Below are 26919 nucleotides of genomic sequence, written 5' to 3'. Positions count from 1 at the left end.
TACAAATTTGCATATTGGGGCCTTCATGGCTTCTAAGCCAGCCAATCATATCTGAGGGCTGAGGAATTCAAATCCACAAATCAGGGCCTGCACAGCTTCCCAGCCAGCCAATCATGTATGTGGGCTCCAGGTATTCAAATTTGCATATTGGGGAATTCATGGCTTCTAAGTCAACAAGTCATCCATGTCATATATCTCTAAAAATTCATATTTTAATGATAAATTGTCAACACTTGAAGATTCCCCCATCTCTTCTGAACAAAACGGTGTAAGAATGACCGTTCTAGCCCCTACGGTTAGGAAATTATGGTCTTTTGTTTGAGGGGAGTCGTCACTATGAGAAATAGACTGCAAAAATCCTGTGTCTCTCTGTGCTGCGTGTGTAAACAGAGGCACCTGTTTTGGCGGGGAAAAGTGCACAGGCTCTCTGATTGGTGGATTCAAATTCAGCAGCTCCCAGGCTGACCTAGAAACTTACTTCTCTCTCCCTGTGTGTGTGTGTGTGTGTGTGTGTGTGTGTGTGTGTGTGTGTGTGTGTGTGTGTGTGTGTGTGTGACAGAGAGAGGGAGAGAGGGAAAGGCTTTCAATGGGATGACCTCATTCTAAGCTTCAAATTCAATATATTTAGACTGGTTGACTGAATTGGATCTTGTGTGTGTCTCTCTCTGTGCATGTGTGTTTCCTTATGTGTACATATTTCTGATTGTGTGGCTGTTATATATATTTTTTGCTGATTTTTTTCATTTAACAAGTATATTTGAGGGACCCTCAGCATGTTCAGCATTTTTTCAGCTGTCCATTTTGCTTTTCCGATTTTTCTGTTTAACTTATTACTATTGTGCTAAATCATACTATTTCTGCTTTTTATAGGATTTGTGCTTACTATAGTATTTCTGCTAAATGTAGTATTTATGCTTAATCATACTATTTCTATATATTTCTGCCAGGCAGCCAATCCTCTGTGAGGACTCAGACACATATCACATATCAGGGCCTGCACGGCCTCCCAGCCAGCCAATCATATCTGAGGTTTTCCGTTTCCTCTCTCGTCATATCTCAGCGACGGATGTACATAGAGCAATGAAAATCGCAGTCAAAGTACACCAAAGTCCGCTGATTCACCCAGTACAAGAATTATGCTTCTAGTACACCTAGTTTTTGAGTTACACAACGTTTTGTAACTCCAAAAAACGGCGTTTTTCGCCTCTCACCGCGATCTAATTCTGACTGCTCATCACCCTGTTTTTCAATGCGGCTGCTCTCTTTCCCAGTGGCGCAGTTGACAATGACACGGGTCTGCAAGCCAAAGATCGTGGGTTCGATTCCACCTTGGTCAACATGTTTTTTTCCTACAAATTAATACACTGTCACAGACCAGTAATTCATATTCATCATTTATTACAATTCTGCAAACTTTTATGATTTTACCAGCTTTTCTAATATGGACCTCACATTCTTGTTAAGACTCCATGGCACAAATACTCTTCCCTTTAGGCTCTGTGTATGTGTGTGTGTATCAATATGTCTCCCATTTTAAAGTATTAGTCCTCCATAATTGTATTTCTGGTAAATCACAGTATTCCTGCTATGTTGTACTATTTTTCTAAATCATAATGTTTCTGTAATGTTTAAGTATTTTTGGCTAAATATATTCTTTCTGTTATCTTATACTATTTCTCCTAAATTCTTGTATTTTTGAGAAGTTATCATGTTTCTGGTAAGTTACAATATTTCTGTTAAGTTCTGCTATGCTATTGTATTTCTGCCAAGTATTATGTTTCCTCTAAGATATTGCAGTTCTGCTAAGTTATTCCATTTTAGCAAAGTTCCTTTGCTTCTGCAAAGTTTTTACAATTTCTGCAACTTTTCAGCTTTTTCAGCTAGTTTTAGCAGACAGCTTCAGCTTTAAAGCAATTCAGAATTCATGATTACAACCAATATGTAGTAGAATAAAAGAAACAAATGTGCAATGAACATATCAGGAGTCGCTGTTAAAAAGTCTCATAGCAGTGGGGTTAAGGGACCTCCTGAACCTCTTGAGTCCTGCAGTGGAGTGAGATGAACCTCTGCAGCTCCTACTGTGAGGATGCTTAGGCGATCACCAACACCAGCTCCTTGGTGTTGGTGTTCAGCAGAAGACTGTTCTTATTACTGCAGTCAGTTAAATAAATCTATCATAATAAAGTACATTTTAACATAATGACCTTATGTTTATTTATGTCTTTTAACCATTATTTCAAATTCAAAGAATCCTGTTTGAAACATTTATTAAACTTATAGAATTAAATTTCTGCTAGTTGCTTTTTGTTGCAAAAAAATCTAGTATAATAATATTTAAATTTACATATATTTTTCACGTTTTCCATGCCAATTTTGTGTAATTGCGGAGTTTCCCACTACCCGTGAATGCCTCTTTTTTTAACGTCTCTGCCTGACTCCTGAATCTCCGTCCACTCTCAGCTCGATCCCCACCGGTAAGCGCTGCTTCTCTGTCTCTCTTTTCTGAAATGAAATGTCTATAAGCTGTATGAGGGATTTACCCAGTTGTTGTTAGTGACTTATGAAGCCAGTCGAAGTATAAGTCATGTTAAAGTAACACAATGGCTGCTTTTTTAGTGAAACGTTGTAATTTTACTATTTAAAAGGAGTGTTTGGTATGCTAGCACTAAGTGCTAACGCCTAGCCTAGCTGCTATAGGCCCAGTGTGAAATTAATATAGTTCATTTGATTGTTTATTACAGTTATTGTGTTGTATTTGGTTCATTCGGTGTGTTAGTGTTTCTGAGTCTGTTAGGGAAGCTGAAGTTAATTCTCTTCACAAATCAGTCAGTTAAAAACGGCCTCATTCTTTCGGTTGTAAGGTAATGAGCCGTCATTTTAGAACCACTGATTAGCTGCTGAAGCAGCAGGGTCGGCAACTTCAAAGGAGCCATTTTACCGCCATTAGCTGTGTCCCAAAACGTCGGCTGCATCTTTCGGAGGACCCAGCTTTCGCGGTCTACGTGGACCGAGAAGGCTGTGAAAGTGGACGGTCTAGCCTTCAGGTTTGCGTCACCGCTGTCTCGCTGGAGTTTAATAAACTCGGCCGTCTGCTCCTTGCTATTTAAAATATAACAGGACACTGGCGTAAATTCTCGACCGTTTAACGTTTATTGAGCTGTGTGAAAATCCCGGAGGAACCCACCGGATTGATTAATAAAGCTTTATTTAATCTAATAATCTAATAACTTTGATCTCAGCCAAACCGATTTACTCCAGAACAAATAAAACACAGAAAAAGGCAAACAATTACATTTTTAAGTTATCAGAGTGACTTGTATATCATGTTTAACCTGAGTAGCGAAAGAGCGGGGGTCTGAACCCCCCTCCCGGCTTGCCATCGAGCCGGTGGGTGACAGACGTCTCTGAAAACGTCGGCACACTTTTGCAAATATGCGATGTCTTGATAAACCAAGCAGATATTTACACCGCTACTTTCTCGCCTAAAAATATGTTAAAAGTTTATTCGGGGAAATGAAGGACTCATTTGTCGGCCGCATTTGAGACAGCCTTCGTCGACTGGCTGTGACATAATTGGCCTTCAAATGCGGCCTCCGGAGGATGCAGCCGACATTTTGGGACACAGCTTCTGACTGAAAGCCGGGAGAAGAAGAGTCACGTGCCTGTACCGGTGTGTTTTTGTGCTGTGGGTTAATTAACAGAAGGGAGAGAGAGAGTGAGGATGAAACACATAATATAAGAATAATAACATCTCTTAACAAGAAGTTTTTTTTAATTAGTTAATTTTAGTTTTTTAGTTAAATTTTAAGAACTGTTTAACAAACACTTGTTTGTGCAGGTTGTTTTTTTTTTTTAATGAAACCTACACCTGCAGCTCTGTTTAACTTCTCACTTTGTGAAAAACTAACGAAATATAAAAAAGTCCACCTTCAAATAAATAAAATGCAGCAGTGCACCATTAATATTATAAATATGATATGTAGATATTTAAAACAACAGCATATTAAATGATACTGTGTGCAGGTGATAATATTTTTAGGAAGCAGAATTTGAATGCAGACGAACTCAAATGTTGAAGCCTACAAAAATATCATCCAAGCTTTCATTTATGATTGTTCATGCTTTGAAATTGTGATGTCAGAATTTGATAAAGTGTGCAGAGCTAGGTGTAGCAAATCATTGCTTATTAAATCTACTGTGTTATCTAATAGCACCAAACTAATAGAGCTATCACATAACTAAGAGACGTGTGTGGCTTATTACAAATGGATGAAACCATATTTTACCTTAATGAAGACAGTAATCTTTAATAAGGTGTAGAAAAAGGTGAGTTGTTTGTTGCTGTGGTAAACAAAGAATGTACTGAATCTTTTGTACTACACAGAGTGATGCAGTATTGACTGTGATGCTGATTTGAGTTGTCTCATTCTGTATTTTTGTGCTTTGTCTTTTGTTACACAGAGTGAAAGAGATCTTTGGTTTTGCCTTTGCTGGTAAGTAAACAGTGATTGTAACTGAGGCAGTATGAACCTGGCATTGCGTAGCACATTTGGCAACTTACATACAGTAGTTTGACTTTTTGTGATATGTTTCCATTTACTGATGGGCAAAAACACAAAGTCAGGATTTATTACCTGTAGCAGCAAAGCCCTCACACAGGACCTCTGACTGTCCCTGAAAATGTCCCTGAAGTTTAATAGCCCATTTATGTATGATTTAAATTTCTTATGGCTTATTGAATCCAAACATAGCTAAATGTCAGTTGTTCATTTTCTCCTTATGTTTGTGGATTTAAGTAGCAGACAAAACAATGAAAGTGTTTTAGGGGAGTCAGTATAAGTGGTTGCTCAAACACTTAAGAGCTGCACAGGTATTGATTCATATTGTCTCTCAAATTCTGCTGATGTGTTACATTAAAGTCAGAACACTGTAGAAGTATTTTGTACAGTTAAGCAATAATGAAAAACTAAGAGAACCAGAGGTGTGAGTGGACATTGTTAGGTACATTACAGCCAGTGTGTCTAATTAGTTTATCACTTATTTGGTGAATATAATGTGTTTTAAAATTTAATAGAAAAGTTGCCAAAAAGGTACACTGCAAAATACATAAATATTCCTAGCAACAGGTATAATGAGAGGACTTTTTAGTGTAAAAATTTAAGACATTTAATTTTAATTACAAAACATGGTGCACCTCTGCTATTGTAACATGTCAATATTTAAAACTATTTTAAGATTTACATATTCATATCAGACATGACGAGGTTTTCTGTTGCTTCTGATTTATATAATTATTTTGTATCTAACATTTTTAAAAGTTTTGGCTTTCACACTTTAGTAGTACTGACCTGTTGTAGAAAATGTTGGAGCCACAAAGCTTCTGTGTAGGAAATATTTGGTATATCCTGCACTTGTGCCAACAAATATTGGTGGCTATTCTTTATATTTCTGTAGTAATGAATGCTTTTATTACACTTGCTACAGCCATGTGAGACGCTGCAGTTCATTTATCTCCTCTTTAGACTACAGTAAGCTCATAAAGCCTTAAATAAATTAAGAATTTTACTAGTTAATTTATGTCACAGTAAATTGGATTGTGTGTGAAGAGGCTCAAGAGTCTGAATCATCAAACAGTGATCTGATGAATTGTTTCCTTTCTCTAGACTGCTGATCTGATCGTCTCCAGTCTGGTAAGTAAAGGTTTGTCTGAGGTACAGTGCTGGGAAATGTTTCTCATTATAGGACATTCAGTTTAGTGGAGTGAGTCAGCACAGCTCTTGGGAATAATCAGATCGTAGAAAAGTCTATGTAAACATTTCCAGACTTACAGATCTCTCTTATCATCATAGTACATTTTTAATTAGGCCCTAATATCGGCCATGCTAAGTTTATTGTAGATTTAGTGGAGTGTGTATTAAACATGCCCCATATTTGACTGAAAAATGTAGAAACTGCTGTTTAGGAGTCATCTGTCTCCAAATTTTTCATTTTGCCAAAAGTCATACTGAGTAAATTATTTTTTACTTTTATGTTAACGGCTCCCCAGACATTATGATATACTGTTGAACCAGGTAAGTACACACAGAAACGGGAATTTGAGACCTTTGGGCATTTAGGATCATGTGAGTTGAGTGCTGTGAAGTGTTTAAAGCAGGTGGTCTGAAACTGTCTGCTCTGACTTCATTGTGTGGGTTTAGCTTGACTATATAATGTTTATAGTAAGTTACTGTAGCACCACATCTTGGTTTACAGACTGTGTTTGTTTTTATTGTGTTAATAGAATGCAAAAATGTCCTTAGAAATGTTCCACCACCATATGATAAACATTTTCATTCAGTTGAATCTAATAATGTACTGTACGACTCTTCAGTGTGTAATGATATATGTGTTCTGTATTTTTCGGACTGTAAGGCGCACTAAATTCTAAGGCACATTAAGCCAAACAAAACAGATAAGTCAAACTTTATTCAACTCATTTACAATAACTCTCAAAATTGTTCAGTTGTAAGACATAAAATACAGAACAATACACTCACTTTTCAGGATTTATGGACTGATGAATGTGGATTGATCAGTTTGAAATCTGCTTCATAAGCATGGCTCTCAACAGGTGCCAGGCCCTTATACACACACACCATATTATGTTGAAGCACAGTACGAATTACTCTACGAGGGTGCTGACTATGTTAGCCATGCTCCTTAGAAAAAAAAGGAAAAAAAAAAAAAAAAGCCATGCTCCGACAATACATCAAGTGGTGCTGCTTTGTAGCTTACCAAAGTCATACTAAAACATTTGACAGAGTGCCGTGTACCACATAGAATTGGTTTGAAATCAGTAAGCACAACCATACAGAAGGTGCACTGTCTATTTTTGAGAAAATTAAAGGCTTTTAAATGTGCATTATAGTCTGAAAAATACGGTAAAACCAGGTTTATTGGAAGTGTGTCTAATTCCACTTTCTTTCTGTCTTACAGGTGACCTGCTGCAGAAAACCCTCTCCCTCTATCATTAACAAGCCATTAACAAGCAAATTCAGTCTGTCCTATCACTCTCCCTCTCCCTGCTCCATCTTTTTTGACAAGGGATTCTATCTTCTATCATTTCTCCGCCATGTACTCTATCTAATTTTGACAAGCATAAGCCCTAGTTTGACAAGAAACCAAGTTTGACAACAAACCAAGGTTGACAACAAACCAAGTTTTTGGAAATTGAAGTTACCGCAACTTCGACGATCTGTTTTCAGAAATCTGAGAGATCTCTGCTCTCACTGCTCCTTCTTTCCTGTCGTTAAACTCTCTCATATCCACTCATTTTACTGGAAATTACAAGTAAGAAGTTGAATATACAGTACAGTAGAAGTCACTGTAGAAACTACTTACACAGCCCTACATTTGTCATTTTAATTTTGCATTACACTTTGGAATAAACATTGATTGGCTGTTTGGATTACAGGTGCAATTGCTTTGATAAATTATATAAAATATACACCTCTTAAAGGTTTATTTGTAATAAGACAATCTGGTTATTTTGTAATATATACATTCAGACTGCTCTATTTACATAAATATTAAATTAGATTCAAATACATTTTTCAAGTCTGTTTCATTGACTATAACATTTGACTACAGTAAGTTTATACTAATATTATTTAAGGACAAACCCATTTCTATTACTCAGTGTAAGTATTGAGTTACAATTGTCATTGAGAAGCTGCCCTGAGGACCCAGACTTCCTGTTTCCTGACTGCTGCAGAACATCCAGCTGAAGAATCCTCATCACCTGTCATCTGATCACCACACCACCACAGCTCCTTATATTTGCTTTAGATTTTAGATATCTCAAAGATTTACACAAAGTCTACTTCAAAGCTAAGAGTTTTATTATAGCCTGTTGATTGTTGAGATTTATTCTGCATATTATTTCACAGAAGTAAAGACCTATTCATTAACCAGTCTGGTTAAAAAAAAAGAAGTAATAATATACAGTTGTTGAAAAAGCTACAATAAAACGTTTTTAAGGATCTTTCAATAACTTTTATATTGAGTTTGTATTTAAGCCAGCCTTTTACATCAATTAAACGGTCATAAGAACACTTTACCATTTGTATAGTTGATCCATTTAATAGAAACTTGAGGAGTTTTTCAGTGTTTACAGGTTGAGTTTTGTATACATTTGTGTATAAATACATATAAGGTCCAGTTTGTACTTGCACAAAATGCCAAGGAAAGGTCAAAGGTCACAGTCCCAGAAGCTTAGATGGCAAAAGCAGAAGGAACAGGTAAATCTTTCTCAGACCGGTGAGCAGGTAAAGGTGTCTGTTACAAGTATTCCCAGTCCAGAAGTGCAGCTCAGCGTTCAGACGGCCGCAGTGTCTTATGCAGATGTGGTAAAGAGAGGTGTTTGCTCATCATCTGTGCCAAATGCTAAAGTACAACAGGTAATCCAGACTGAACCCCAGCTAACTGTGCAAACGCAGCATGATGGAGAAGCTCCAGGACCGTCTCATGTACAGGTTACAAACAGTGAAAGTCGTCCACGAGTGAGTAGCATCTGTGCGTCTCGAAGCCAGGCCAATGCTAAGTATGGAAAGTACCGGAATCAGCAATGCATGGCGAACAGTTTGGTTTTCCTGTCATTCTTACACGAGGATGAATTCATTACCAGAGCAGATCTCAACCGTGTGTTGGACAAAGGCCATGCCGTGTATTCAGATGCCAGAAAGAGGTTTGTGAACAGCGTGTTTCTAGCCTGTGATGAACTTCCCACTGTGATCATCAGCCGCAGACACGAGTATCAAGTCGACATGTCTCAGTTTGCTCATTATGGCACATTTGACGGTACAGATCATCTTCCGAGCCTTGAACAGGGACTACAGCGTTTGGCTTCAGAGTTTCGCTACGCTTTGCTAGTCATGGGAGGAACAGCCATCGCAGTTTCCAGGCTGACTTCAGGTGAATACGCATACTTTGACCCTCACCCACGTAGGTCTACAGGAATGCCATTGTCGCTAAGTGTAAGTGGTGGAACTGCAGTTATGTTAAAATTCACACGTCTTAACGACATGATTGACAGGATCAAACGTTTGTACCGAATGTTTTGCATCGCACCAACCTGTGCTTATGAGTTACAGCCTGTTGAGTTCCACAGTGAAAACGCTGCTGACCAAAGAAATGCTGATGAAAACAGACCAACAGCTACAACTGTTTCAGCACCAGCTTTAAATGAACCTGAATTTGAAACCCCAAAGTCCACTGAGCAGACACAGAAAACTGTGGCCGACACTTTAGCTACTGAAGTGATGTCATCCAGAGTGGATTATTCAAATGAGCCAGCTGCTGAGCTGAACAATTCTGATTATTTAGAAATAGAAACCTCTGCATCTTCTGTGAGAGAACCTCAGGTAACATCAGATTCTGTTCCTCAGAAGGATCCAACCGCTGCCAACCGCTGTTCAACAAAGACAACACAGGAACTTTCACATAAACTGCTGAAATATAGTAAACAGGGAAGGAAAAAAATGAGGAGAAGATCATTGGCCCAACAAAAACTACCAAAAAGAAAGGATCCTGATCACAGACAAAAGAAGACTGTGTACAAAAGTAATCTATATAAGCTAAATCCTATATATAGAGAGAAACAGAGGGAACATTTGAGAAAGATCTATAAGGAAAGAGATGATTTTAAGGAAAAACAGAAGGCACAAATGAGAAGGATCTATAGAGAAAGTGCTAAAATTAGAGAGACAAAAAGAGAACGTGTCATAAGGATGTATAAAGAAGATTCTTTATTCAGAGAAAAGCAGAAGGAACGAATAACAAGAACATACAGAGAATCTCCCGTGTTCCGAGAAAAGCAGAAGGAACGAATAACAAGAACATACAGAACTTGTGCCGAATTCAGAGAGAAACATAAAGCTTACATGAGGTCATATGTTTCTAACCTATATAAAGAAAGTGTAGAATTTAGACAGAAAAAAAAATGTTACATCACTAAACGTTATGGAGAAGAGAGACAATTTCAGCAGCAACACAAGGACAATATGAGAGAACGAATGAGAGTAAAATATTGGAACAGTATTTCTTTTAGACAGATGCATAATATCAGATGTGCAATGAAAATAAAAAGAAAATATCGTCAGATGCATCGACCAGCTGACAGTTTACAGTGTCATCCAGAGAACACTTTAATGAATGAGGCCATATCTCGTTTCAGATCCAACATTAAGTCAGCACCATCTTATGTTTGTACTGTTTGTCTAAAAGCTTCTTTTCCTAATCAGGTGAAAATCTGCAAAAGAGAAAATTACTCAAAACACCAAATTGTAGCTCAGCAGTGTCTAACTGGTAAATTTGTTCATGTGTGTGATGAAGCATGTCATGATCACTGCAGCTTTCCTGTTGAGAGAAAAAAGGAGTATATCTGTCACACGTGTCACAGTTCCCTCAAAAGTGGACGCATGCCAAGACTTGCTGCTGTCAACGGTTTAGAACTGCAGGATATTCCAGCTGAACTGTGTGATCTCAACATTCTGGAGAGACATCTGATTGCCAAATGCATACCATTTGCAAAGATTATTCCTCTTCCAAAGGGCAGACAAAGACTCATACGTGGTAATGTGGTGTGTGTACCATCTGAAGTCCAACAAACAGTTGACTATCTACCTCGGCTCAGAAGCCAATCACAGATCATGAGGGTGAAATTGAAAAGACGACTGTGCTACAAAGGCCATCAGCTGTTCCAGACTGTCACCTGGTCTAAACTCATTCAAGCCCTGCGTAAACTCAAACAAATTCATCCACAGTACACAGATATTATTATCAGAGATGATGCATTGCTTTGTGATCCAACGTTACCTGATGATGACAGCAGTGATGAAGCCAGCATGGCAAGTGATGATTATGATGAAGCAGATTTAATGGAAATTGACAACTATGAAAAAGATGCCCTTTTGTGCGAAAGTGAGTCTGAAAGTGACCAAGCTATTAATATGCAATCCTGTGATGAACAACCAGAGGAACAAAATCCAGATGAACCAGAAAGTGATTTGAACAATGGAGGTTTTGCTCTAGAAAGTTGTCTGCAGCCTGTAGACATTTCAGAAGAGATTCTCTGTTTCAGTGATAACACATATTGTGTGGCTCCTGCAGAAAGAAACAATCCTGTTAGCTTCTTCAGAACTCCTCATTTGGAAGCCATGGCATTTCCTGTGCAGTTTCCTACCGGTCAGAATACACTGGATGAAAAGAGACTTCTTAAACTCACACCAAGTGCTTACTTCAAGTCAAGGCTTTTCAACATTGATGCAAGATTTGCTAAAGACACAAATTACCTGTTTTTCTCACAGTTTGTCACTGAAATACATTTGGCTAATTCCAGCATGACAATACAGCTAAGGAAAGGTAAAACTATGACCAAAGATGGACGCAAAATCACATCGGGAATGTTACAAAGTAAGACAGAAGTAGAGAAGCTGGTAAGAAATAAAGATGCAATCAGATTTATGCAGCCACTCAGAGGAACTCCAGCTTACTGGCAGAAAACTACCAAAGATTTATTCAGTATGATTCGTCAAATAGGAACACCTCAGTTCTTTGTCACTTTCTCTGCTGCTGAGATGAGATGGCCTGAAGTGATTCAAGCAATAAAGAGACAGCAAGGTGAAGAGGTTGATTTTGAAGCCCTGGACTGGTCAGAAAAGTGTGAAATTCTAAGATCAAATCCAGTAACCACCATGCGGATGTTTGATAAGCGTGTTGAGGCTTTGTTCAGAGATTTGCTTTTTTCTCCTGCACAGCCCCTTGGTGAGATCATTGATTACTTTTACAGAGTTGAGTTCCAGCACAGAGGTAGTCCGCATATACACATGTTGCTGTGGATTCGAGAAAAGGTAGAAGCAGATGTGGATGATGACCAAACTGTCTGTGACTTTGTGGACAGATACATCTCAGCTCAACTCCCTGATCCAGAAAAACAACCTGAACTGCACAAAAAAGTCTCTGAACTACAAAAGCACAGCAAGAACCACACAAAGACATGCTTTAAGAGTGTGAACTCTGGTTGTAGATTTGGGTTTCCAAAACCACCATCCACAAGAACAATGATTGTGAGACAGGATGAGGATTCAGACACTGAAGCTGCAAAAGCCAAACTCAGACCTTTGTTGAACCTGCTGAAGGAACCTGAAGCTGCTTCCCTCACCATAGAGCAGATTCTGTCACGATGCAACTTGACAATGAATGAGTATGAACAATGCCTCCAGAACATAAACAAGAAAACAGCTCTGATTCTGAAACGTGACCCAAAGGACTGTTGGATCAACAATTACAACCCAGATCTGCTTGAAGCCTGGAACTCTAATTTAGATGTCTCATTCATTTTGAATGCCTATTCATGTGTAGAATACCTCTGTAAATATATAACAAAGAAAGAATCTGGCCTCTCTGAATACCTGAAGACAGTTATCGATAACTCTGATAAGAACACCGTCAATGAATGTGATGAAATGAGAGCTGTGATGCAGGCTTACTCAAAAAAGAGAGAGATCAGCGCACAGGAGTGTGTGACTCGAGTCTGTGGCCTAAAAATGAAAAAATGTTCCCGCAGTGTTGTATTTGTACCAACAGATGATAACCCAGTAAAAATGAGTCGGCCCATGAGCTTCCTGGAAAGCACAACACATGACAGCTGTAATATTTGGATGACAAGTTTGAGTGATAAATACAAATGCAGACCTGAGACCCCAGAATATGAGGAAATGTCGCTGGCTGATTTTGCTGCCCTGTGCCGGTTGGTGAGTGGTCCAAATGAAGGAAAAGATGTGCTTCCTCTTCTAAACCAGCTTGGATTTGTACAAAGGCGAAAGAATGATAAACCAGCTATAATCAGGTATTACCACTGTTCACAGGAAAAAGATCCTGAGCAATATTATGGTCGACTGTTGAGACTTTACCTTCCACACAGATCAGAGCAGGAACTGAAACCACAATGTTTCCAAACCTATCAGTCCTTCTACAACTCGGGTTTTGTGCGACTTCCATGTTCAGACCACAGTGAGTCTGTGAAACGGATTGTGAAAAGAAATAAAGACAAGTATGAGAAGAACTCTGAGGATATTGAGAGTGCACTGGAAGAGTTTGAACAAAATAGGGATGTTGTGATCGATGAATGGTGTAATCTTGCTCCTGAATCTGAAGTTGTGAGGCTGCAATGTGATGAGAATCTTCCTGAGAGACATTCTGATGATGAGAACGAACAGGAGAATGTTCCCGACTACAGTCGTCAGTCTGATGCTGTAACAGAGATCAGAGCCATCAGAGAACAACCTGCAGTAGATCCAGCCGTGGTACGTGTAATGTATCAGAATCTGAACCAGAAGCAGGCCTGCGTGTTCTATACTATAAGAGACTGGTGTATTCAGCGAGTTTGTGGTTTGAACCCAGATCCATTTTTCTTCTATATCAACGGTGGTGCAGGAACTGGAAAGTCACATCTGATTAAATGTATTCACTCTGAAGCATCAAAGATCCTGAGCAGACTGCCTGCTAATGCAGAAGAAGCTGACATATCAAATCCAACTGTTTTACTGACTTCATTTACCGGTACAGCAGCTTTTTCTATCAATGGCTCTACATTACATTCTCTACTGAAACTACCCAGGAGTCTGAAACCACCCATTCAAGGACTTGGTAACCAACTGGATGAAGTCAGATCTGAGCTGATGAATGCAGAAATTATTGTTATTGATGAGATTTCAATGGTTTCAAAACCCCTTTTTGCCTATGTGGATGCAAGACTGAAACAAATCAAAGGCACTCAGAGACCTTTTGGTGGAATGTCAGTTTTAGCTGTTGGAGATTTTTACCAGCTGCCACCAGTGCGACAGTCTAAACCTCTCTGCGTTTACGATCCAGAACAGATTGACCTATGGCAGGAACATTTTCAGATGATCACTCTAACCGAGATCATGCGTCAGAAAGATGATGTGGCCTTTGCAGAGATGCTGAACAGGATTAGAGTGAAAGAAAAGACGGATGAGCTTTCTCAGTGCGACAGAGATTTGTTGTCACAGGCTGTGACTGCACCAGAAGAATGTCCAACTGAGGTCTTACACATTTATGCCACCAACAAGAATGTGGAATCCCATAACACAGATACCCTGAAGAAGCTTCATTCAAACATCATAATCATCACTGCAGACGATTTCCAGAAGGATAAACGTACAGGCAGAATGGAACGAAGAGACAAACCATTTACAGGTGGGAGAAATGATTTACCTGACACTCTGAATGTTGCTGAAGGAGCTCGAGTCATGCTGACCAGAAACTTGGACACACTAAACGGTTTAGTCAACGGTGCTTTTGGTATACTGGTAAAGGTGGTGAGATCTGAAAATGATGGACACATAATTAAACTGGGGCTCAGGATGGACAACCGGCAGCCTATGAGACACAACCGCAGTGCTAATGCAGCATCTGATGATCTGGTTTACATTGAGAGAGCAGAGGAGAGTCTGAAGTTTAAAGGAGCGGTACGCAGACAGTTTCCTGTAAAGCTAGCATTTGCCTGCACAATTCACAAAACTCAGGGTCTTACAACACAGACAGCTGTAGTTTCAATGAAGAACATTTTTGAACCAGGTATGGCTTATGTTGCTCTCAGCAGGGTGACGTCTCTCAGTGGACTCTATTTGCAGGACTTGGATGAGAAAAAGATTTACTCCAATCCCGAGGTAACTGCAGCGCTCCAAACCATGAGACAAGCCAGCGTTGAGGAAATGATGCCTCTTCTTCAGGTCAGAGAAACAGCCAGCAGACTTGACACTCTTACACTGATCCATCACAATACGGAGGGTTTGCCATCTCACATCAGTGACATCAAGAGTCATCATGAAATGTGTTTAGCAGATGTTTTGTGTCTCACAGAGTCTCACCTCCAAGGCTCCTTTGTTGCAGACAGTCTTCATTTGGATGGCTACACCATGTTCAAACGCAACAGACATGTGTCCTACACAAACTTTCCTCACATGGCCAGCAGAAGTGGTGGTGGAGTTGTTGTGTATTTGAGGAATCATTTTCAGGTTCAGGTAAAACAGTATCTGCATAATGTCACTGATCTTGAGTTTTTAGTGTTGAAGGTTCAGGCTCCATTCCCTGCACTCATTGCTGTTGTGTACAGACCCCCTGACTACAGTTTGACACCATTCATGCAAAACCTGGTAAGTCTTTTAGATTCCCTTGAAATAATGGACTGTCACCCAATCATTGTGTGTGGAGATTTTAATGAGAACCACTTGCAGAGTGGAAGAAAACAGATTCTGGAGCAGTTTCAGTCGAGAGGGTATTCACAGCTGATCACTTCTGCCACTACAGACAAGAACACCCTGCTTGACCTCATTTTTATTTCTCAGCCAGATCAATGTCTCCATTCCGGTGTTCTGAGATCATACTACAGTTACCACAACCCTGTGTTTTGTGTCCTGTCCTCGAGCCAATCATGAAGTCGTCTGGTGAGTTTTGAAACAATTACAGATCATGTTTGTTACAGAGTTTACTGATTGTAGAGTATGAAAAATATTTTTCATTGGAAAAAATTGTCTTCCCTACTCTGTCTGTAAGAAGACCCTTTCTTATTGCAATGTTATTAATCATGTCACCAAATCATGGCTGTACTTCATGCAGAGCCGGGAGATCTGCTTTCTGTTATCATGCACCTCAGATCTGAAATATACTGCATTAAACGGACATAATTTATTTTTTATTCTCATGTTTTAAATGACTAAATCTACTTATACATTTTTTCAGGGATGTTAATTGTCATCTCCTTTTTTGATACTTTTTTTACTCTGACGTATGTATCTCAACAAACGAGATCTTCCCCTCCAAGATGCTTTCAAATATGAAATAGTAAATAAATAAATCACAGATAAATGCAGGTATTTATTATGGGTCACATGAATAAATACAGACAATTATATTTTCTTGATTATAGTAAATTTTGTAGAATCAAATGTTTTTTGGATGAATGAGGTTTTGCTTATCATGTTTTACAGGTAAAAAATGTTAAAAGTTTTAAACTATCTTTAGGCTACCAGAGATGTCTATAATTATACATTATGTAGAGAAAAACATTTTCACAGCTTACAGAATTTGTATAAAAACTGATTTAGAAGTACATGGAAAGTTTCTGCATCAATTTTCTGACTTGAACTTTATCCGGGTGGGTTTGGGTTTGGGTGGATAAAGGCCAAGTCAGAATTCTCTGAGCAGCTGGAAAAAGCTGCTAATAAACAAAGACATCAGAAAGCGGGGGCTTTAGGTGTAGCCCCCGCTTTCTGACGCACTAATTAGATTTAGTAACTGACACCCCATACCAGCATTATATAGACACTTGGGGGCTGAGATGGGTGGGTGGGGAGGGGGGGTGGGTGGTGTTAAAAGCACTTTATGTTTTGTAGATGTATTTTTTTCAGACAGGGCACACACAGTCCTGTTTCCTTTGTGGGAAAACCTTCAAACTTCACCATCCTCAGCTGAAACAACAACATCTTAACACCATCTTCATGAACTGCTGAGCCAAACCTGATCCATCAGTGCTGGACTGCACAGATAACTACATGCCACACAGAGACTGCTGTTTTATGAACTGCCATACCAGTATGTCTTCAATGGAGAAGATGACACACCCATCACCTGACCTCCTGCCTGATCTGGAGACCATCATGATGCTGCCACACTACACACCTCTGAGACCATGAATGATGACTCCTACTGAGGAAACTGTATTTCCTGTCAGAGATGCTCAGTGATCCTCAGAGCAGAGAGAGGTATGATTCTTTATCTTTGATAAAAAATGTCAGTGTTTTTAATTCAATTAATTAATTAAAATCCTGTTTAGTGCATAAATAATTCCACACTCAAATGATTATACTTGTTGACACTTTTTGAGTTTTAATTCACATTATGGATTACAAATCTATGCTTTTTCTACTCTGTCTCTCTGTGCAGGTATTGCTGTCTTCTGAGTTCTTCAGTGTCCCAACTGAGACATTCAAACCTCATTGCAGAGCTCATGTCTTTCCTCACCATCATGTGAGTGTGAGATTGCTCTGGATTCTGGTTATGTGGCCTGCAGCACCTATAAGGTATTTCAACATTGTTCATTGCATAACTTATTTGTAGTTTTTAGGCCTTAACACAAATAAAATGTTCCTTTTTCTGTATTTTTTAGAACAAGCTCATCCAGTGTGCCTGCATTCCAGCTTCTTAGACTCTACTCAAGTGGACAGAGTATCAGTGTTTGGCCACTCTTACAGACACCGACTTCTGTCAACTCACTGCTACTGATCAGGCACCTGACTCCAGGAAGACAGAGGGCTGCAAGCCTGTCATCGTTTCCAGTGTGGCTTTGTATTCTTGGGGTAGCATCAGATTTTTCCCACAAATATTCAAAGGTAACACTTATTTTAAGCGTAGTTATTAAGTCAAAAGTCTTCCCTTGTGTTAATTTTATTTTTTTTATTTGTTTTTGTTTTCTTTTAGATTTATGTGCAGTGATCGGATGTGGTGGAGCTTTGTTAACTGTGTGGAAAACATCTGTTTGTGATGATATTTACAATGAGGCTTTAAGGTGACAGTTTCCATGTAATTTCAATCCTTTTACTAAGCAAAAACATGTTTGCAATTAACATATTTTTTTTCAGTTTTGTCTTTTGGATTTATGGTTAACATTCCTCTGTGACAGCAAATACTAAACTGGTCCAAGTAACCAGCATATCATTGGTCAAAGGCAAAAAGGACCACATGTCACGCTAGCAATGAATTATTGACTGTGTTTGTGTCACCAGATTTAACAAACAATATCAGACATATGAAACTGAACTCTGGATTAATGTGCAGATTTTTTTTGTGTTTTTTTTATTGTTGAATAATTATTTTGTAGAACAAACCCAATCTATTTACCCAAACAATGTAACTTGTTTGGGTAAATAGTGGATTAATATATCTAAGTCTATAAGTATAGCAAGCTGAATTCATACAGACACACAGCTCTAAATCCTGGATTGTAGGATGTACAAAAATGATCATGTGATTATTATGGACATTTAAATAACTATATCTATTGAACCATTACATGTATTCTTTTTAGAAATTACACAATCTCAAAATGTGAAAAAAGAAAGTGTTTAAGAGAAAAAATAATGTGTGTTTGTATGAATCCTGCCTTAGTATGGGGTGTCAGTAACTACATTAGTATAGAGTAGGTCTAACAGTGGTTTTCCACATCTGCTCTAATACAGCGGTCCCCAAACTTTTTTGCGCCATGGACCGGTTTATGCCCGACAATATTTTCATGGACCGGCCTTTAAGGTGTCGCGGATAAATATAACAAAATAAAACTAGTACCGGTACCGAAAAAAAGAAAATTTATTCATAACACACGTCAAAAGACCCAGGAAAACCGAGTTAACGATAAAAACGATAACAAAATAACGCTGAAAACCGATAAAAACCCTGAAAATGATACATTTCACACCTGAGCCTCATCTCTCGCGGCCCGGTACCAAACGACTCACGGACCGGTACCGGTCCGAGGCCCGGGGGTTGGGGACCGCTGCTGTAATATATATAGATAATGGGTCAGACATATAAAGTCATTTTGAAAAGTTCATAAAGGTCATTTATATGTGTTCCTCTTTATCATTTTATATCAGGTCAAACAGCTGACTTGAGTTTTGATCAGAGTAGAACCATAACATTCATGCTAATGGTTCTACTGTTTACAGTTACTTTATGATGGATTTCACCCTGGTCACAGCACTATGTGAAAAGCTGTTAGAGGTAAAGTTAAGCCAATTAATACCTCATCATAAGTCACTCTCTAACGCAAAGCAGTGATTATTTTTCACTGTAATTTATTCCACAACGATGTTCTTTATTTGATCCTTGTTTCTTTAAATATGCAAATCGATTGTTCAGCTGTGTGACTCTCCACACCTCAAATATATCACAATGTGGACTTCATTTTGACAGTATTTTGTAGATTGGTACCATATTTATCATCAAATCAGGAAACTGTAAACTAATTGAAAAAATTAAGCTTATGAAAATTTTAATGTGGCATAGGAACATGTTGTTTATCCTTGCCAAATGGTATTTACACAAAACTCCAGCAAATTAGAGGATATATTTTTGTCTCTCACTTGCTATATATGTGTATATTTTTGCAGTTAATAGCCTATCATGTGTCTGCGCATCTTAGGGCCATAAACATAAACATGGCAAACAAGGATATGTTCACAATTCCAACAGATGCTTCAATTGTTTGTATAGATTTTAGATCAATTTGATTTGCATTTTCTATTAATATTTTTCTGTTTGTCCCAAATGGTATTTTTATTTCTTTATGCCATTATTGTAATCATTGGAAACAACTGAGTAAATATTTTGTATCATATGTTTCTAAAAATATTTGAATGTTCTACTTTTCTACTACTGGTTTTCTACTTTCTAAACTTTCTGCCACTTTTTGGCATTTCAATAACATTATTTTTGGGTGTTTTAATCTCTGACCGCAGCATCTTGTGCATTTATTACCTAAATGTTGTTTGTGTGGGTCTTGCCTTTGTTATGTTTTTTTGCCATTTTTAGATTTCACCAGCTGTGCAAACTCGCAATTTTACCTTGGTTTTGTTCCACATTAGTTTATCTGCCGGCACGTTTTCTTCCTTTTCTAATGTTTTTGGTAATTTTTCACAGTTAAACAAGTAACTTTGAGGTTACTTCAGCATTTTCAGCTGTTATCTGTTGACAGTTTTGCCTAATTATTACATTTCTGCAAATTTCTAGCAGTTCTGATAAGTTGTAATATTTCTGCCAAGTTTTTAATTTTCTACTAAATTATATTATTCCTGCTAGGTTACACTACTTTTGTTTGTTATGTTATGTTAAGTTATGTTATTCTAAATGATTGCATTTCTGCTAAGTTATTACATTTTTCTTAACTTGATATTGTTCTGCAAAGTTATTAAAATTTCAGCAACTTTTTAAACACTGACTTTGATTTCTTCAGCTTCTTCAGCTATTTTCAACTATTTTCAGCAGACAGCTTCAGCTTTACAGTTTCCTCTAAGTGATTGAAGTTCTGCTAAGTTATTACATTTTAGCAAAGTTCTTTTGCTTCTGCAAAGTTTTTACAATTTCTGCAACTTTTCAGCTTTTTCAGCTACTTTTTGCAGACAGCTTCAGCTTTAAGCATCCACACTGCATTTTCGCAGGAAATGCAAATTTTTCTAGTTGTGTGGATGCTTTAAGCATCCACACTATTGAGTTCCTGTTTCTCTTTATTCTTTATTATTATTATTATTCTAGTTGCTTCCGTACACTTTTTGGCACTTAACTACTTCCACAATTTTCAGCCGATTTTCACCGTTCAAATTTTAAACTATTCTGCTATTTCTGCTAATTTACGCTACGATTTTTGCTATTTTTAACTATTATACTTTTTAAAATATTAAGCTTTTTTCCTTTAATTTGTCCCATTGAAATGAATGGGAAACTTCTGCAATTCTGCTAAAATTTGCTTGTTTTTGAAACTTAACTACTTCCTCATATTTTCACCTAGAACAACCATTCAAACTTTAAAATGTTCACAAATTATTGGGCTATTCAGGTATGATTCAGCTTTTTCAAATGTTTTACTGTTTTACTTTTATGCCTCTTAAAGTTTTGAGTTGCAAAATTGTGATTTTTCACAAAATACATGCGTTGTTATGGTTGCTATGCTCTTGGCTTCCAGTGTGCCACTGAAGGTTTTGCAATTTTCACTTCATGTCCGAACAACTTCTTGCTACTTGCTCAATTTTCACTCAACTTCCACAAATTATACATCAAAACGTAGGTATTTTTGCTGGCTTTCAGAAAATGTCACTATCATTGTTGTGGGATTTATAGAATTTTTGCAAATCTCCTCAGACCAACACAAGGTCTCAAAACTCTCCATATAAAGTCAATGGAGAGCTTGTTCAAAATCATCGCTGGATTTCTGTAATGAGAGGCATATTCGAATCGTCATATCTCCTTAACGAAGCGACTTTAAGACATGAGGCTTGTCCCCGAATATCTTCAGACACCCCTGACGCTCACAATTCAAGAATTTCTTTCTCACCTATTACCGTTCTGAAATGAGTTGGACTTGTTTGAGGGTAGGAAATTCGTCCTTCGCTCAGATTTCTTCAGATTTAAAACTCTGGAAATGAACCACTTTTTTCTCTCGTCATAATTTTTTTTTGGATTTCCACAGAGACCTGAAAATTTCCATGACTGTTCACCAAAGCCTGCTGTCTCTTACGGTGAAAGAATGATATCGATACTCCAAATAGATTTCGAGTTACAAAGCGTTGTTTGAGGGCAAGTCAAGGCAGTTTTTGCTTCGCTCTACTCAGTTATGGTGCATTAGAAGTCAAATATCTTTAATAATTCATATTTTAATGATAAATTGTAAACACTGGAAGATTCCCCCATCTCTTCTGAACAAAACGGTGTAAGAATGACCGCTCTAGCCCCTACGGTTTGGGAATTATGGTCATTTGTTTGAGGGGAGTCCTCACTATGAGAAATAGGCTGCAATAATCCTGTGCCTCTCTGTGCTGCGTGTGTAAAAAGAGGCACATGTTTTGGCGGGAAAAAGTACACAGGCTCTCTGATTGGTGGATTCAAATTCAGCAGCTCCCAGGCTGACCTAGAAACTTACTTCTCTCTCCCTGTGCATTTTTTTGCTGATTTTTTCATTTAACAAGTATATTTGAGGGACCCTCAGCATGTTCAGCATTTTTTCAGCTGTCCATTTTGCTTTTCCAATTTTTCTGTTTAACTGATTACTATTGTGCTAAATCATACTATTTCTGCTATTTTATAAGATTTGTGCCTAATATAGTATTTCTGCTAAATTACAGTATTTCTGCTTTTTATACTATTTGTGCTAAAACATAGTATTTCTACTAAATGTAGTATTTATGCTTAATCATACTATTTCTGCTTTTTATGGGATTTGTGCCTAATATAGTATTTCTGCTTTTTATAGGATTTTTGCTCAAACATAATATTTCTACTAAATGTAGTGTTTATGCTTAATCATCCTATTTCTGCTTTTTATAGGATTTGTGCTTAATATAGTATTTCTGCTAAATTATAGTATTTCTGCTTTTTATAGTATTTGTGCTAAAACATAGTATTTCTACTAAATGTAGTATTTATGCTTAATCATAGTATTTCTATATATTTCTATATATTTCTGCCAGGTCCCCAGGCAGCCAATCCTCTGTGAGGACTGAGAAATTCAAATTTTCAAATCAGGGCCTGCACGGTTTCCCAGCCAATCATATATGTGTCCTGAGGCATTCAAATTTGCATATTGGGGCCTTCATGGCTTCTAAGCCAGCCAATCATATCTGAGGGCTGAGGAATTCAAATCCACAAATCAGGGCCTGCACAGCTTCCCAGCCAGCCAATCATGTATGTGGGCTCCAGGTATTCAAATTTGCATATTGGGGAATTCGTGGCTTCTAAGTCAACAAGTCATCCATGTCATATATCTCTAAAAATTCATATTTTAATGATAAATTGTCAACACTTGAAGATTCCCCCATCTCTTCTGAACAAAACGGTGTAAGAATGACCGCTCTAGCCCCTATGGTTAGGAAATTATGGTCATTTGTTTGAGGGGAATCCTCACTATGTGAAATAAACTGAAAGAAGCAGGTCTATGTCTCTGTGCTGCGTGTGTAAAAAGATGCACCTGTTTTGGCGGGAAAACGTAAACAGCCTCTCTGATTGGTGGATTCAAATTCAGCAGCTCCCAGGCTGACCTAGAAACTTAGTCCTCTCTCCCTGTGTGTGTGTGTGTGTGTGTGTGTGTGTGTGTGTGTGACAGAGAGAGAGAGAGAGAGAAAGCCTTTTAATGGGATGATCCCATTGTAAGATTCAAATTCAATATATTTAGACTGGTTGACTGAATTGGATCTTGTGTGTGTGTCTCTCTGTGCATGTGTGTTTCCTCATGTGTACATATTTGTAATTGTGTGGCAGTCATAAATTTTTTTGCTGATTTTTGTCATTTAACAAGTATATTTGAGGGAACCTCAGCATGTTCAGCATTTTTTCAGCTGTCCATTTTGCTTTTCCAATTTTTCTGTTTAACTTATTACTATTGTGCTAAATCACACTATTTCTGCTATTTTATAAGATTTGTGCTTAATATACTATTTCTGCTTTTATAGGATTTGTGCTTAATATAGTATTTCTGCTTTTTATAAGATTTGTGCTTAATATAGTATTTCTGCTAAATGTAGTATTTATGCTTAATCATACTATTTCTGCTTTTCATAGTATTTGTGCTTAATATAGTATTTCTGCTAAATTTAGTATTTCTGATTAATTATAGTTTTTCTACTAAATCATAGTACAGTATTTCTGCTTTTTATGGGATTTGTGCTAAAACAAAGTATTTCTACTAAATGTAGTATTTGTGCTTAATCATACCATTTCTGCTTTTTATAGGATTTGTGCTTAATATAGTATTTCTGCTAAATTATAGTATTTCTGCCAAATTATAATATTTGTGCTAAAACATAGTCTCAATTTAAAATTACAATATTCATAGTTCATCACAGTGTCTCTGGTAAATCACAATATTTCTGCTCTGTTGTACTATTTTTCTAAATCATAGTGTTTCTGTAATGTTTAAGTATTTTTGGCTAAATATATTCTTTCTGTTATCTTATACTATTTCTCCTAAATTCTTGTATTTTTGAGAAGTTATCATGTTTCTGGTAAGTTACAATATTTCTGCTAAATTCTGCTATGCTATTGTATCTCTGCCAAGTATTATGTTTCCTCTAAGATATTGCAGTTCTGCTAAGTTATTCCATTTTAGCAAACTTCTTTTGCTTCTGCAAAGTTTTTACAATTTCTGCAACTTTTCAGCTTTTTCAGCTAGTTTTTGCATACAGCTTCAGCTTTAAAGCATCCACACTGCATTTTCGCAGGAAATGCAAATTTTTCTAGTTATTATTCTAGTTGCTTCCGTACACTTTTTGGCACTTAACTACTTCCACAATTTTCAGCCGATTTTCACCGTTCAAATTTTAAACTATTCTGCTATTTCTGCTAATTTACGCTACGATTTTTGTTATTTTTAACTATTATACTTTTTAAAATATTCCACTTTTTTCCTTTAATTTGTCCCATTGAAATGAATGGGAAACTTCTGCAATTCTGCTAAAATTTGCTTGTTTTTGAAACTTAACTACTTCCTCATATTTTCACCTAGAACAACCATTCAAACTTTAAAATGTTCACAAATTATTGGGCTATTCAGGTATGATTCAGCTTTTTCAAATCTTTTACTGTTTTACTTTTATGCCTCTTAAAGTTTTGAGTTGCAAAATTGTGATTTTTCACAAAATACATGCGTTGTTATGGTTGCTATGCTCTTGGCTTCCAGTGTGCCACTGAAGGTTTTGCAATTTTCACTTCATGTCCGAACAACTTCCTGCTACTTGCTCAATTTTCACTCAACTTCCACAAATTATACATCAAAACGTAGGTATTTTTGCTGGCTTTCAGAAAATGTCACCATCATTGTTGTGGGATTTATAGAATTTTTGCAAATCTCCTCAGACTAACACAAGGTCAGAAAACTCTCCATATAAAGTGAATGGAGAGCTTGTTCAAAATCACCGCTGGATTTCTGTAATGAGAGGCATATTCGAATCGTCATATCTCCTTAACGAAGCAAAGTTAAGACATGAGGCTTGTCCCCGAATATCTTCAGACACCCCTGACGCTCACAATTCAAGAATTTCTTTCTCACCTATTACCGTTCTGAAATGAGTTGGACTTGTTTGAGGGTAGGAAATTCGTCCTTCGCTCAGATTTCTTCAGATTTCAAACTGTGGAAATGAACCACTTTTTTCTCTCGTCATAACTTTTTGTTGGATTTCCACAGAGACCTGAAAATTTCCATGATTGTTCACCAAAGCCTGCTGTCTCTTACGGTGAAAGAATGATATCGATACTCCAAATAGATTTCAAGTCACAAAGCGTTGTTTGAGGGCAAGTCAAGGCAGTTTTTGCTTCGCTCTACTCAGTTATGGTGCATTAGAAGTCAAATATCTTTAATAATTCATATTTTAATGATAAATTGTAAACACTGGAAGATTCCCCCATCTCTTCTGAACAAAACGGTGTAAGAATGACCGCTCTAGCCCCTACGGTTTGGAAATTATGGTCATTTGTTTGAGGGGAGTCCTCACTATGAGAAATAGGCTGCAATAATCCTGTGCCTCTCTGTGCTGCGTGTGTAAAAAGAGGCACATGTTTTGGCGGGAAAAAGTACACAGGCTCTCTGATTGGTGGATTCAAATTCAGCAGCTCCCAGGCTGACCTAGAAACTTACTTCTCTCTCCCTGTGCATTTTTTTGCTGATTTTTTCATTAAACAAGTATATTTGAGGGACCCTCAGCATGTTCAGCATTTTTTCAGCTGTCCATTTTGCTTTTCCAATTTTTCTGTTTAACTTATTACTATTGTGCTAAATAATACTATTTCTGCTATTTTATAGGATTTGTGCCTAATATAGAATTTCTGCTAAATTACAATATTTCTGCTTTTTATACTATTTGTGCTAAAACATAGTATTTCTACTAAATGTAGTATTTATGCTTAATCATACTATTTATGCTTTTTATGGGATTTGTGCCTAATATAGTATTTCTGCTTTTTATAGGATTTTTGCTCAAACATAGTATTTCTACTAAATGTAGTGTTTATGCTTAATCATCCTATTTCTGCTTTTTATAGGATTTGTGCTTAATATAGTATTTCTGCTAAATTATAGTATTTCTGCTTTTTATAGTATTTGTGCTAAAACATAGTATTTCTACTAAATGTAGTATTTATGCTTAATCATAGTATTTCTATATATTTCTGCCAGGTCCCCAGGCAGCCAATCCTCTGTGAGGACTGAGAAATTCAAATTTTCAAATCAGGGCCTGCACGGCTTCCCAGCCAATCATATATGTGTCCTGAGGCATTCAAATTTGCATATTGGGGCCTTCATGGCTTCTAAGCCAGCCAATCATATCTGAGGGCTGAGGAATTCAAATCCACAAATCAGGGCCTGCACAGCTTCCCAGCCAGCCAATCATGTATGTGGGCTCCAGGTATTCAAATTTGCATATTGGGGAATTCGTGGCTTCTAAGTCAACAAGTCATCCATGTCATATATCTCTAAAAATTCATATTTTAATGATAAATTATCAACACTTGAAGATTCCCCCATCTCTTCTGAACAAAACGGTGTAAGAATGACCGCTCTAGCCCCTATGGTTAGGAAATTATGGTCATTTGTTTGAGGGGAGTCCTCACTATGTGAAATAAACTGAAAGAAGCAGGTCTATGTCTCTGTGCTGCGTGTGTAAAAAGATGCACCTGTTTTGGCGGGAAAACGTAAACAGCCTCTCTGATTGGTGGATTCAAATTCAGCAGCTCCCAGGCTGACCTAGAAACTTAGTCCTCTCTCCCTGTGTGTGTGTGTGTGTGTGTGTGTGTGTGTGTGTGTGTTTAGTGGGAGAGAGAGGACCCTGCCCTTATTTGGCAGCATGTCATTGTAGGATTTAAATTGAACATAGTTAGACTGGTTGACTGGATTAGAGCCTGTGTTTGTGTGTCCCTCTGTGCATTTGTGTTTCAATAAGTTATTACTATTCTGCTAAATCATAGTATTTCTGGTACTTTTCGGTACTTGTGCTAAATACAGTATTTCTGCTAAATCATACTATTTCTGCTTTTCATAGGATTTATGCCTAATATAGTATTTCTGCTAAATTATAGTATTTCTGCTTTTTATAGGATTTGTGCCTA

General features: G+C 37.5%; 1 long non-coding RNA gene across 1 annotated transcript; it reads left to right on the top strand.

Annotated features, from left to right (window-relative positions):
• The first annotated feature begins 2352 nt into the window (after positions 1 to 2352).
• On the top strand, positions 2353 to 7786 carry LOC147310724 (uncharacterized). Its single transcript, XR_015125481.1, has 4 exons — positions 2353 to 2474; positions 4462 to 4493; positions 5664 to 5690; positions 6976 to 7786. It is a non-coding gene; the product is annotated as an uncharacterized LOC147310724 (long non-coding RNA).
• Positions 7787 to 26919: the final 19133 nt, after the last annotated feature.

Source organism: Aulonocara sp. 'chitande type north' Nkhata Bay, linkage group LG16 (genome assembly GCF_057382095.1).
Source record: "Aulonocara sp. 'chitande type north' Nkhata Bay isolate Kocher_YH1m ecotype deep benthic linkage group LG16, A_spYH_male_GT1.1, whole genome shotgun sequence".
NCBI classification, from domain to species: Eukaryota; Metazoa; Chordata; class Actinopteri; order Cichliformes; family Cichlidae; genus Aulonocara; species Aulonocara sp. 'chitande type north' Nkhata Bay.
The sequence above is the reverse complement of the archived record's forward strand: the minus strand, read 5'-3'. Positions and strand labels throughout refer to the sequence as shown.